This window comes from Euprymna scolopes, chromosome 9 (genome assembly GCF_053919585.1).
Source record: "Euprymna scolopes isolate OS-2025 chromosome 9, ASM5391958v1, whole genome shotgun sequence".
NCBI classification, from domain to species: domain Eukaryota; kingdom Metazoa; phylum Mollusca; class Cephalopoda; order Sepiida; family Sepiolidae; genus Euprymna; species Euprymna scolopes.
In genome coordinates this window covers 1,600,868-1,615,000 of record NC_136490.1, presented here as the reverse complement: position 1 = coordinate 1,615,000, position 14,133 = coordinate 1,600,868, and the positions used below count along the sequence as shown (strand labels likewise).

Genomic DNA, 14,133 nt, shown 5'->3' with positions numbered 1-14,133 from the left:
TATATATATATATATATATATATATATATGCTGAAAGCACTTTATTTGCTGAAACCAGTTCTGGTCATGTGGAACGTTCATTCTCATATATAAACTAATGCCGAAGTATGGATGAATAATAATAAATTACTTAGAGCTGAAATAGCACACAGAATGCCACAGTATTCACGCAGAGAGACAGATTATTTTCTTCCTGTTCTTCTCTTCCTAAACAACAATTACAACGTTCACTCTCAGTATCAGCTGCAGTAGCAGTAGTACTTCTTCCTTTTCTTCACCAACAATTGTCCCCAAAAAAGAAGAAAAACAAAAATCTCATGGAGATGCCAAAAGTTAATCTTCAAGCAAAAATCTCATTCCTTTTATTCAGCTAGTCTGGGCTACCAACATGCATGCACCCACGGTTTCCCTGCAGAACCCTAACCCTAACCCTAACACATGTCAGTCATGGACATTTACCCCTTGCTCTCTTTACACTGTCACCCTCACCCCATTCTAAGTTTTGACAAATATTGTTTTAATTAGACTTAGCTTTTTGGGGTCATAGACTTAGCTTTTTTATACATAGACTTAGCTTTTTTATACATAGACTTAGCTTTTTTTGAAGTCTTTCTGGTCCTTTCCAGTCAATTTACTTCTGGTAGTTTCTATTCTTGGTTTCCTTGGTTTTTCAAGGCAACAATGGGGCACAATTCCTGCTAGTATATTGAATAAAAACTAATCGTTTAATTAAAATAAGATAATTCTCTGATTTCTAGTGATTATAAAAAATACTATATTGTTTTTTTTTCTTTTTCTTTTTGTTTTGCAAAAAGTAATTCCCTTGCATATTGATTGGGAGAGAGTGTGCATGTTAGTGTTGGTACTATGTCAAGGAGTCTGCATTTGCATCAATATAAGATGTATTTCTTTCAATCCATCTCCCATCCCGTCGTTGCCAATGTACATGTCAGTAAACAAACATTAGAATCCAATTAGCGCAACAGTAAATTGCTTTTGGTAAATTATGGCAAGTAACTTGGTGCAGGCAAATTGCTGCCAATAAATGCCCGATCAATAAATTATAGTTTTAATCATTCATTTCATATGATTCTAGTGTTGCCATTTGTTTCCTTGATATCTTTCTAGTTAGTTATTTCCTAGTTTTAAATCCATAAGAACATTAACCTTGCTTCACGCTAGTCATGACATAGTATATTTTCTCTCCTCTAAAATTAAAAATGGTTTGAACCCTTTTTGATTTTAAATTTTCTTGCCTGATGAGATCAATTATGATTGAAACGGTCTGCACATCATAGCAAGATACGAATGTATTTACATAAAGAATAATAAAAACTATAATTTGCTCTCTTTGATTGAGCACTATCAACGACCTTTGTTGGAATTCAATTATTCTTAATTTTTGGATATCTTTCTACCTGAAATATATATATATATATATATATATATATATATATATATATATATATATATATATATATATATATACTAGCAGGCCACCCGGTCTCGCCTGTTTTTTTTTTGTTTTTTGTTTTTTACATAGGCATCGCCACTTATCAAGGCCAAGAGGCCACTCGAGGATAAGGGTTAAAGAGTGTGCAGTAGAAATTGGACAATATAGTAACAGTTAGTAATGGAGATTCAGTAAATTTTTTAACTTATATGGAACGGCTCATCAAAAACTTGTTTACATTAGACTTGAAGACAACCATATTGTAGTCAGCTGGAAAGCAGAAAAACGGAAGACAATTCCATAGGCGTGCAGTTCTAAGAAAGAAGCTTTGCTCATGGAATCTATGCTTAGGTTTAGGCACAGATAAAGAGTGGGGGGAATTATTGATAGTGTTTACAGCTAGACGGGTGTTTCTTGTGAAAGTTTGGCGAGGGGCCCGAGCACCTGCCATGAAAATAACGATAAAGCAGAGACAAACTCGCAGCATCTCTTCTGTGAGAAAGAGGTTGCAGGGAAGAGAAAAGGATATCCCCTACAAGGCTACAAAGTCTATTTTGAACTCTATCAAGGCACGATAAGTCCTTTCTAGCAGCTCCTGCCCAGATGTGGCAACAGTTCTCCATCCTTGGACGTACCTGGCTCTTATATAGATAGAGAATTGCATCAGCAGTGAGATATCCACTGGATCGATAGAAGGATCCCACCATTTTCCCAGTGGCCTTGGCAACGGATTTAATGTATGTGTTCCATTTAAGATCAGGAGTAAAGATCAAGCCTAAAACGAGAGCCATTCATTTCAATTGATGCGAGATGGGGATCAGAGCGTTGATGATGTACAGATAAAAGCTTGGTTTTAGATGAATTAAAAGTGACAAGCCACCTTTTTCCCCATTGTACCACTTGCTCAAGATCAGAGGAGAGAGAATCAGAGAGAACTTGGTTGTTTTTGGTCTTAGATGTGCTACCATAGATAGTAGTGTCATCAGCATAGATGTCTACGAATGATGTAAGGATGTGATTTGGAAGATCATTAATATAGATCAGGAAAAGAGTTGGGCCCAGGATGGACCCCTGAGGGACTCCAGCATTAATACTAAGAGCTTCTGATTTCTGCCCATCAACTACTACTCTTATGAATCTATCAGAGAGAAATGATTTAATAATTGAGAAGACATTTCCAGCTATACCGTAGCTGGAAATCTTGTGAAGTAAACCTTTATGCCATACTCTATCAAAGGCCTTTGATATGTCAAGAGCAATTGCCCTTGAAAGGTATCCTCCGTCGAGAGATTCGCTAATCCTATGAGATATAACTGTAAGCACATCTGCTGTAGATCTAGCAGAACGGAAACCATATTGCGTGTCACTAAGAAGGTTATTCTTGCTAAGATGGTTGATTACTTCTGTATTTAACACAGATTCCAGCAACTTACTCATGACACACAGGAGACTTATTAGCCTGTACTGTGAGGGAGATGAGCGATAACTTGAATTCTTAAATACGGGGCATACTGATGAGATTTTCCAGGGTGACGGGAAGCAATTCTCCTTAAGACAACGTTTAAACAGTTTTGTAAGGATGGGCGCAAGTTCTGGTTGAAGTCTTTTGAGTACTATAATTGGAATACCGTCAGGGCCAGTTGCTTTACTGGAATCAAGGTTTTTGATTAGCTTGGCAACATCACGTACAGATATTTGTATATGACATAGCATGTTTTCTGATACAGGAGGAAATATTAGGGGTTGGCAGCCTTGGTCGCAAAGGTTAGAATTAGCTGCAAAGTTCTTGGCAAAGAGGTTGGCTTTGTCTAATGTTGACGAGATTACCTCAGGTCAATTAATGAGAGTTGGGATAGAGCACACGCTTCTGTTCAGGATTCTGTTTGCTATTTGCCAAAACTGGTGGGAACCAAGCTGCTGCTCAGCTACTTTGAACTTGACAGACTGAGCATACAACTCTGCTTGCATTCTTTATTACTTTTTTACAGTGGCTGCTGGCAGTTCTGGAAGCGGCTTTAGTCTCAGTACATCTATTATGTTGGAAGCAATGGAAAAAGTGATTTCTATGCACAATGGCAGCAGCACATTCCGGAGAGAACCACGGCTGGCTGTTAGGTTTGTGCTGGAATTTTTTTGAGGGTATGAAACGCTCTATACCTACAATTAACCATTCTGTCAGGTCTGATACTATAGAGGATACATCCTTTTTAAACATGGAATGCAGAGGTAGATCTGATATAAATGTACGGAAGCTATCCCAGTCAGCCATAGTGTATCGATATACTGTACGATAGAGAGGTACATCTGGGGACTTATTGCATTTCATTTTTATCTTAACTGATACAACTGAGTGGTCAGAAGATCCAAGTGGAGACAGGACAGAAGCTGAACACAGTTTGGGGCAAGTTGTGAGAAAATGTTTAGGAGACTTGCATACTGGCCGTCAGTTTCGGGAACACGGGTGGGTTCGTGAACAATCTGAGTGAGATCATAAGCAATGGAGAAATCATGACAGAACCTCCCCTCATCATCGGTCTTGTTTGAGTGAATTAATCATTCCACATTGTGGACATTGAAGTCTCCACAGACATGAATATTAGCTGAAGGATAAGCAGATAGGCTGTGGTAAATTTTCTCAGATATGCTTTTAAAGATAGTAACTCTGCTGTTGTGGTGGCAATAGAGAGCAAATATAAATGCAGTGGTTTGAGCAAGTGCAACCCGGAAGCACATATAGGGTAAGTTAAGATCTTCTCTGGAATGGGAAGCCATCTTTTATACAGGCACATATTCCATGCTCATGACGATCTTGGAGGTTAAATTTGGAAGTTAAATTAGAGTATCCTTTAATTACGAACTCATCTAGGGAAATGGTCTGTCCAATGCCAATTTCACTTAGAAATAATATGTCTGGTTTAGTCTCCTGTAATTGGGTTTCAACCTCTGGAAGGTTAGAACGTAGACCCCTGATGTTAGAGAAGGATACCTGATAGTGGGGGGTTTACGTTAGAAGTTGGAGATCCGGGTTTAATCGTGTGTTTTCTATTGAGATTTTTCATGATGGTGTTTTGGGATTTGTGGACAAGTCGACAGACATGTCTGAAACTTTAATGTCTATTATTTCTACTTATTGGCTGTCATGTGTAGAAGTTTTAGTCGCTTGAAAGTTTTACTTTTTTTTATCTCAAGGTAATTTAGTTTTTTCTCTAAGTTTTCATCTATAAAAGTAAATATGAATTTTAATTTTTCTGCACTTTTGTTTAAAGAATTAAAATTTTTTTCCTTTAATGAAGGCCACTGATGCCTTAATAAAAAGCTGAAATGATTCCTAAATATAGAAGAACTGAATGATCCTATGTTTTTTTTTTGTTGAGAGTGAAAAAGTCTACATTAAGCTTGGCCTTGTGTCACATCTTCAATCGTTGAATGACGAATAAACATGTTTTTGTTTTACATATGAACAAACACGATTTCCATATCGACCCAATTCTCCCATCTTGTGTACATCATTTATTATTCAGAATATAATTTGTCATTTCTCGACTGTGAGACGCCCAACACGCAAAATCAAATTAATTAACTTCCGGTCATATGATCTACTTTATGCAGATGTTAATAAAGTCACGAGATTGAAAATTATTTGTTTCTTCAAAATGAAGTGAAGATTATGAGGTGCCTTCAATAAGTTTCCAGACGTTTTTTGTACAGGCATTTAAAATTGGCATGGACTCTTGAAAATTCAGTGTTATTGCTACACATCTTATGACGACTGACCAATTTTTATGATTTCAGGCTCAAATGAACAGCTGCAGCAGGAATTGGAATACACCCTACTAAAACCCGATTGTCATAGCTGGTGAATTTCAAAAATGCAATCTGGTTGTGAGGACACTTTAGAAGAATGATATGAAATAAAATTCTGTTTTAAACTTGAAAAAAATGCCACGGAAACATATGTAATGCTTCAGACTGCTTTTGGACCATCTTGCATGAATTGAGCATCAGTTTTTGAGAGGCATAAGAGATACAAGGAAGGCAGGGACTTTTGAGGGATGATGAGATGTGTGGGAGGAGTAAGGAAGTCAGAACATCAGAGTTGATTGGCCAAATAAAGAATTTCATGAATAAGGACCATCATGTGTCTATAGAGACAATAAGTGCACAGTTTTATTTTTGTTCTTTTTTTTTACACAGTGGTCACCACTTATCAAGGCCCAGAAGCCACTCAGGGATAAGGGTTATTGCAAGTACATTACGTTAGTGTGGGGATTTGATGAAGTGTTTACTTAAGGGGACGGTTCATTAGGAATTTGTCAACGTTGGACTTGAACACGTCCAAGTTGTAGTCCGGTGGGAAGCAGGCAGACGGAACAGAGTTCCACAAGCGTGCAGTTCCAAGAAAGAAGCTTTGTTCATGGAATCCACATTTTGATTTAGGCACAAATAAAGAGTGGGGGAAAATTTTCACAGTGGATTCGGCTAGACGGGTGTTTTTCATGAAAGATTGGCGAGGGGGGACCAGAGATTGGAATTCAGACGAGCACCTGCCATGGAAATAACGATAAAACAAGGAAAGGCTCGCAACGTCTCTTCTGTGGGAGAGAGGTTGCAAGGTAGAGAAAAGGGCATCCCCCACGTTTGATGTCAGTGTGGGAACTGTACACACAATTATTCGCGAGGAACTGAAGATGCGGAAAATTAGTGCGTGAAGTGTATCCAAAGGTGCTCAGAGAAGATCAAAAAGAAATCAACAAGGAATATTATGTTGAAGTTTTAAGGGAGTTCAGGAAGAGATTCCGTCAAAAGAGATTAGCACTCTTCAAATCAGCTCAGTGATATTTCCACCAGGACAATGCACCAGTCCACAACTCCATTCTTGTCACAAACTATTTGACTAAGATGGCATCAAGACAGTTCCTCACCCTCCCTATAGTCCATACCTTGATCCCTGTGACTTTTGGTTATTCCCTACGCTCAAGGAAAACCTTAGAGGCTGTCGTTATGAGACAATTGCTGAAATGAAAGAGTCTGTGGCGAGGGTCCTTGACACGCTCACACAAGAGAACTTCCATAGGGATTTCCAGAAATTGTTGGAATGGTACAACAAGTGCATTGCAGCCAGAGGAGATTACTTCTAAGTGGATTAGAGATTAATGTGTGTACTATTAATAAAAGTGCCCATATGAAAAAAGTCTGGAAACTTATTGAAGGCACCTCATAAATCTTGAACATACGCTTGTATTTAAAAAAAAACATTTTTGGACTCAGCTGTACCCCAAACAAAGGACATTGCCATTGAGATGTACGAGGCATGAATTAGGGACAAAAGAAACACTCTAAGTAGGGAGTTGAGCAGCGATATGTCTATTCAAATTACATTTAAATGTATACATCTTAGTGCAGTTGTGGAAGCAAGATACAGGGAGGAAATTACAAAGTCTAACCATTTGAACAACAGTGAAGGCGTGGGATTTTGCTGCTTGTCAGATTAGTCAGGGTTATTTATGTTGAGAGGCCAACAGTATTACATGTTCTCAAAACACATACCATGAAAGTACATGTAAAAGAAGCACAAGTATTCGGTATTGCAATGAACGCTTTGGATCTTGGTTGACAGTGCAAGCCTATTAGACTCCTTTTTTCTTTAACCCTCTCGAATAGAGAGAGATTAGTAGTTGATGTAGAGTTATGTTGTCGCCCTTTGGTTATGATCACAGCATAGTATTTGTGTTATACTGTGGCAGGCAGTGTCAAGAGTCAGAACGATTATTATGATTAATTGTTAAATTATTTATTGATTGAGATTGTTGGACTGACTTCCTCATCTTGGTTGTTATAGTCACAACGTTTCGGCCGTTTTGCCCTCCGGCCTTCATCAGGTGTTTTGTATCGAACTGGGGAACCGTTTGTTAGGAGTCTCGAACCCAACTCTTTATTATTATTATGGGGGTACCGTGTTTGGACTCTGGGACATAGTTGCTGATTCTCTGTTTTGAATGTTACTTTTCACTGCCTTGGTTCAGGATTGAACTCAGCACCTTTGGGTAACTATAAACTTTGATACAACATCTAGGACCACTCGACCATATGTCACTAGGTTGTTGGTTTTTGTTAATGTTAAACCTATGTTGTTATTCAAGGTTTTATCTCTCTATCAAAGGTTTCCAAATTGCATTCAGCTCTATGCTTGGCTTGCTCAGTAGGTTGTTATGTCCGAGCATGTGAGCTGTTTCTTTAAGTTTTCTCACTTTCCAGTGGGTCTCTCTGTTTATTATTTTTACTTCATCCCATAGGGGGCGATGGTCCCTCCTCTCCATCCAGACATGGTTGGCTATACTTGATTTTTCCGTCTACCCTTTAATTACCGCTTTTCGGTGTTCTTCCACCCTTACTTTAAGGGGGCGGCATGTTTCACCCTGGTAAACATTTCTGCAACTGCATGGGATGGAGTATATGCAGTTCTTGGTCATGTTCTCCTCCATGCAGGGCTTCACTCATACCAGGTGTCGTCTGAGTGTTGACTCGCTCTTGAATACCGTCCTGATGTTGTAGGGTGCACATATTCTCTGAATCTTTTCGGAGATGCCTCATATGTATGGTAGGCAGACCGTTGGAGGTTTTGGGGTTTCATTCTCCTCTCTTATACTCTTAACATGTCTGGTGGATAGTATGCTATCGGGGTAGTTGTTACGACGGAGGGTATTCTTCAACCTGACCATTTCTTAGTGGTATGTAATGGTGTCGCTACTTATTGTCTCTGCTCGATATTGTAAGCAGTGTGCGATTCCATGTTTGATACTGTATGGGTGATGGGAGTTGAAGTTAAGGTATTGTCCGGTGAAGGTAGGCTTGCGATATACGGATGTCTTAAACCCTTGCTCTGTGCATGATATGAGTATATCAAGGAAGGCCAGTTGATTATCTTTTTCTTTCTCCATTGTGAACTGTGTCGATGGTCTTATTGAGTTCACATGGTCTAGGAGAGCCTGGATGTCTTCCTGATGGGGCTAGAGTATGAAGGTGTCATCAATGTATCTTAGCCATATGGTTGGCTTTAAGGGAGCTGAACCTAAGGCCATGTCTTCAAAGTATTCCATGTATATGTACGCCATCACTGGTGATAATGGCGAGCCCATAGCTAGTCCCTCCTCTTATCGGTATAGGTGAGTACCCATTCTGAAGTAGGTTGTTTCTATTCAGAATGTCAGCATTTCCATTGTTTGGCAATGGTACACATGTGCGCTCTTCTATGGAGAGGTCCGTAGCTAGTTTGTCTTGAATTACTGCTAGTGTCTCACTAGTTGGGACTTTAGTGGACAGGCTAACCACATCTAGGCTTACCATTTGGTTTGTACTGATAGGTGCTCCCTTGATCAGTTCCATGAAGTGGGCAGAATTCTTTACATGTGTAAGACTTGCCTGCTAATGGGTTTATTATATCCACAAGGTACCTGCTCAGTGGGTGGCATGCTGAGCCTCGGCAGCTCACAATGGGTCTGAGTGGAATACCATCTTTGTGTATCTTGAGGAGACCATACATTTGTGGTAGCTTACTGTAATGCTGGACCAGCTGTCTATATCTCATCGGAGCGATATGTTCCTTGTTTTTGGTAAGGATTTGTAACAGCTTTCTTTCGGTTTTCAAAGTTGGGTCCTTCTTTATTTTACCGTAGCTATCATCTGCGATTAGGCCTGCCATTTTTTCAGAGTACTCCGACATGTCCATCACCACAGTAGCATTGCCTTTGTCTGCTGGCAGAATTATTATACTGCTGTCACTCTGTGGGTTCTTATAGCCAGCCTATCTTCCCAAGAGATGTTTAATTTAGGAGGCTTGGCTTTCTCGAGTACTTGTCTCACTTTCCATCTTATTTCATCACCTTGGGTTGATGAGATTCTCAAGGCTATATCTTCCATGTGTGTTATGATATCTAAGAATGGAACGTGTTTGGTTGTTGTTGCGAAGTTGAGACCTTTATTTTGTACTGCTTCCTCTGAGTGACTCAGTTGGCGGCTGCTGAGGTTGATGACCACTTTCACAGGTGAGCGGTGTTTTGATGTTACATTCCTCTGGTTTTTGAGCTTTGTGAGCTTCTTGATTTGGCGTTCTTTGACCTTCTCATATTCTTGTCTGTACGATTTATCCAGATCTGATTGGATTCTCACCCTGTCTTCCTCTTGAGTCACCTTGTCGGAGATTTCGTTCCTTAGTTTTTGTTTATTCCAGCGGGTGTGTTGGATCCTTTCTCGAACGAGGGCATGCCCTGCCCTTTCCATGACTCTACGTGCCTTCCTGGAATCCACTGGTGTTTGTAATGTCAACCCTGCTGGTATGAGTTTTAAGTCTCTACATCTGTACAAGAAGGTTAGATGGTTAGCGAGTCTTGCCAGTTTCACATGACGCTTTTCTAGGTGTCGCCATACAATCCTAATGTCGGGTCCATACCGATTGGATAGTAATTGTCTGTATTTTTTAGATGAGTTGTTTTCATTGATTGAGATTAACAACCAAGATGAGGAAGTCAGTCTGACAATCTCAATCAATGAAAACACCTCATCTCAAAAATACAGACAATTATTAAATTATTTGTTACAAAGATATTCAGAAAAATGTTTTTAAAGAAAAAGATGTTAGTTAAAATATTTTTGTTAAAATATTTAACTGGAGAATTTTGGCTCAAGGTAAAATGTTATGAATAGTGGAAAAGCATAAACAAAGTTAGTTTCGAATTTGGTTTAGTAAACAACGATGTGGCTTTTGTGACAAAGAAGATTGTCTACTCTGGTTGACGTAAGAGATATGTAAGCCAGGAGAAATCAGAATTTGGAGTTAGTCTGTAATGGAAAGTCGAAGAGACAAGTTGTGAGATAGCTAGCTACTGAGTTATGTGGGGTGGGGGCAGGAGTTGTCTCTGTAGTCCAATGGAAGCATCTACGGACCAACTAGGGAAAATGTAAGGAGAAGATTAATAGCTGCAATCTCCAAGGCGTGGAATATTTGGAAATAAAGATCTGGAAATGATAACAGCATTTTGAGTGTTCCATTCAGAAGAAGATGCCTTCGTTTCAAGTGCTTGCCCAAGAAGAAAGAGAGATAATGAATAAGATATGTGCCAAGCAAACAAGGGTTTATTCATCATTGTCAAAGGCTCTTCGTTTTATTGTCCCATTCGTTATTGTCATGAATATGTGAAAACACCCATATATACATAGAAAGTCTACCAAATACACACATAACAGATCAACACATACAGACACCCCATATACAAAGAAAATTAACTGTTCTTATAATTCTAACCACTAGACGATACATGAGCATCGATTACAGAAACATGTATACCTTATATACATTAGACATACATAGACACAGTTATATAAACTTGACAATACAACAGTAGTACCCCCCTATGTGGCAACAATATTCCATGCATGGGTAAATGTGGCTTTGTAGAGATAAAGGCTATGCGAATATTTTTCTAGGTACAAGAGGCTCACTTTCTTTGTAGCACTATGTATTTGTTCCAATTCATGTTGGTACCATGCAGTTTTGTAATACTCTGGCTTAATTTTTAGGAGTTTTATTCTTTTCTATTCTCAGCAGTCATTCTTCCCTCTTTTTTTAACTTGTAAAAAATTAGTGATCTACGGATTATGGCTAATCAGATGTTTTTGTTCAGCAAAAAATAAAACTCAGGAGACAGCGCCAGAAAGCCAGTATCATTAATTAGTAAAGCGAATAAAAAACGACTGATGGTAACTGTTGTGGTATAAATGTTGAAAGGAATAACGCGAAGACTCAGAACAATAAAATAAATTATATATTAACAGAAATACAGACAAGTATGTTAGTTGAGTAGGAACTCCGCTCAAGTGAAAGACAAGTAATGTTACAACTCTCTCCCTCTAAGTTTTGGGTTTACATGCACTGGAAAGCAGAACCGGAAATGACGTTAGGAATAGTCCATTGGCAGAATGTCTAGACGTGCCACTCCAACAGTAACATAGATGCTAATCTGTAAAACTTACTGTATTTATTTAATTAGGATTTATTTTACCTTCATTTATTTACTTATAGAGTTAGGCTAGCCTTAATAAAATTTGCAGTGTTTTTCATTCATTCTCCTTAAGACAATCAGATGATCTTCATTATTTCAATGGACGAACTAGTTTTTTGCAGCTTATTTTCTGTGATCGTGTCACAGAGATAGTGTTTATCTATTTTGTCGGATTTTTTTTGTACTAACAATTATGTATATTTTTATATTCTGTTTTTATTCTAGTTCATAAGTTATATTTGCTGTATTTTATACTTTATTGAACTTTGTTTTGTATTTTTTGATATTCATACGAAACTGACATTAATTTTGAATAAAAAGCAATGCTAGCTCCTTTGGACTGATGTCACAAAATCCAGCGCAAAAATCTTTCTATTTGAATCCTGCGAACCAAGAGAGTGGACATATGCTTCATTTCCTGCTGTGGACAAGGATTCCTGAGTTTTCTTCTGGAAGATAAATCCTGTAAGATGTAACACTGGCTGACTTTATCATTATTAACAAGAGGTGTACTCTTGTTAATAATGTTCGCCGGCAATGTACGTCTTGTTGGTTTGGTGGCTAAGAGTGTACTGGATACTTGCCTGTCATGCTGGCTAGGGCTTGGTTAAGGAGAAAGAGAGAGAGAGAGGGGGGGAGGAGATGATGAGGGACTCTTGATAGCAGTTCTTAGTTTGTGTTTGGTTTATAAGAAGGAGAAAGAGAGAGGCTAAGAAACTATTATTTTGGGGAAATGGTATTATTTTCGTCCTATTTCTTAGCTTTTAGGGGTGACTCAGGTCAGTCCTACAAAGAAAACACAGGTCGGGACGAGGCGTACTATTCACTACAACTTTATATACGCAACGCGTGGTGTGTGTGTGTGTGTGTGTTTTTGAAGGAAAGAAATTTGGAGTAATTTGAAAGCCTTGAACTCATAGTTAAAAAAAAGGCAAATGATTGTACATTCTATTTATGAATTTGTGAATACATTCCATTCAATTTATTGGATTTATTGTATGCAGTATTTGGAAAGTACTCGTTCCTAATTTTTACATGTAGTTTTTTTTTTACAGGTAGTCGTTTGTTGAAGCATCGTTTATAATTTATGAACTAGTTTGTTTGTGTTTTTTTTGTTTTTTTTTTGTTTTGTTTTTTTTGTTCATTTTAAGCAAGATCTCTTTTGACTTTATTCATTTATTCCCTTCTCGCTGTTATTTTATCCTTTTATTTATTTATTTATTTATTTATTTTTTGCAGGCACTCGTTTCTGGTCAAATGTATCTGAAAACGGATAAATTTCCGACAATTTTGACATGTAAAAAGAATTTACAATAAATAATGTTGATCAGTTTTTGTTTCAATCGCTTATCGCTCGGAAACAAAACATTTTCAAATCTATATGCACGTATAGAACATAATCTCAAAGTTATACCATTGACTTTCCAAACATATTGTATTTATGAATGAATGAAATTAAAAATAATTCGAATATAGTTTAAGTATAAATAGGATGATTTTTTTGAGGGGGGGGGGATCGCCTCAGACAAGGCGTGAAGCCACTTGATGTAACCAGAATATAAGATAATTATCGAAAAAATAGGAGATGCCTATTGACCATAGTCTTAAAAAGACTAAAGTTATAGGCAGGAGGAAATAGTCAGCAGGAAGAGAGTTCCACAGACCTGAAATAAAGATTCAAATTCAGAAATAATTGTAAAAATGAATTTACAAGGAAATTTTAAGGTCTATTGGATGGAATATTTGAAAGAATTTGATTTGTATATTCATAACTTATATATTCAGTGAAATTGTAAAATAATTAAAACATTTTTCTTAATTTTTTCATTAAAAGTTGAAATGAGAAAATTGATTAAAATAAGAAATAAACTAAGAAATGAAGAGGATATTAAATATTAATCATTTTTAAATGGAAATCGCTCCAGACAAAGCATGAAGCCACTTGATGTAAGGAGCTTAAGCAAAAACTACTTCAATGTCAAAATCTAGCCAATGATAAGTGTTATACAGATAAATTCCAACCCAGAAAACAGCAGTTTTTCCCTCTTTGTCAGAAACATCACTTATGGAATGTGAGAATTAAAAGACAAAATAAGAAAAGCAAGAGTTACAAAAAGTAAACCCAAGATCCACTACGCTTGTATCGGTAGCGTTCTGTTTTGTAATGTTTCAACTCAACTTTTAGGGGTTTGTTCTTTCCTATAATTAGCAGCCATTTTGTCTTTTTTTGACTTTTGAAAGATTAGGAATTAGCAGACTATATCTAATCAGATGTATATTTTTTGGCGATTTTATTGATTAAAATTAAAGATGATTTCCAAAACAGCTAAATGAATCTAATGTATAAAATTATCTTGTCGTATTTTCAAAGTTAGACCCAAATAGTATTTAAACTGACAAATGAAACTTTGTTTCTGACTAGCTAATTTTAAAAAATTTATTGTTATATTGTATTATTAGCAATATAATATATTTCACTACAATTTATTTTTGAAATTACTTAGTTTCAGCCTGATGGCTACTAATAAAAAAACATTTACAAATATTTACATCAAATTAAAAATCAACAAATTAAAATGGAGTCATGTTCATACACTTTCACTTTTTTAGTAACACCATTTAAGG

At 37.2% G+C, this 14,133-nt stretch overlaps 1 long non-coding RNA gene across 1 annotated transcript in view; it reads left to right on the top strand.

Moving 5' to 3' along the window:
- Positions 1 to 12,876, top strand: part of LOC145284427 (uncharacterized) — a 41,962-nt gene extending 29,086 nt beyond the window's left edge. Inside the window, exon 3 of the long non-coding RNA XR_013868825.1 lies at positions 12,748 to 12,876. This is a non-coding gene — a long non-coding RNA (uncharacterized LOC145284427). The remainder of the gene's footprint in view (positions 1 to 12,747) is intronic.
- The last annotated feature ends 1,257 nt before the right edge of the window (positions 12,877 to 14,133 follow it).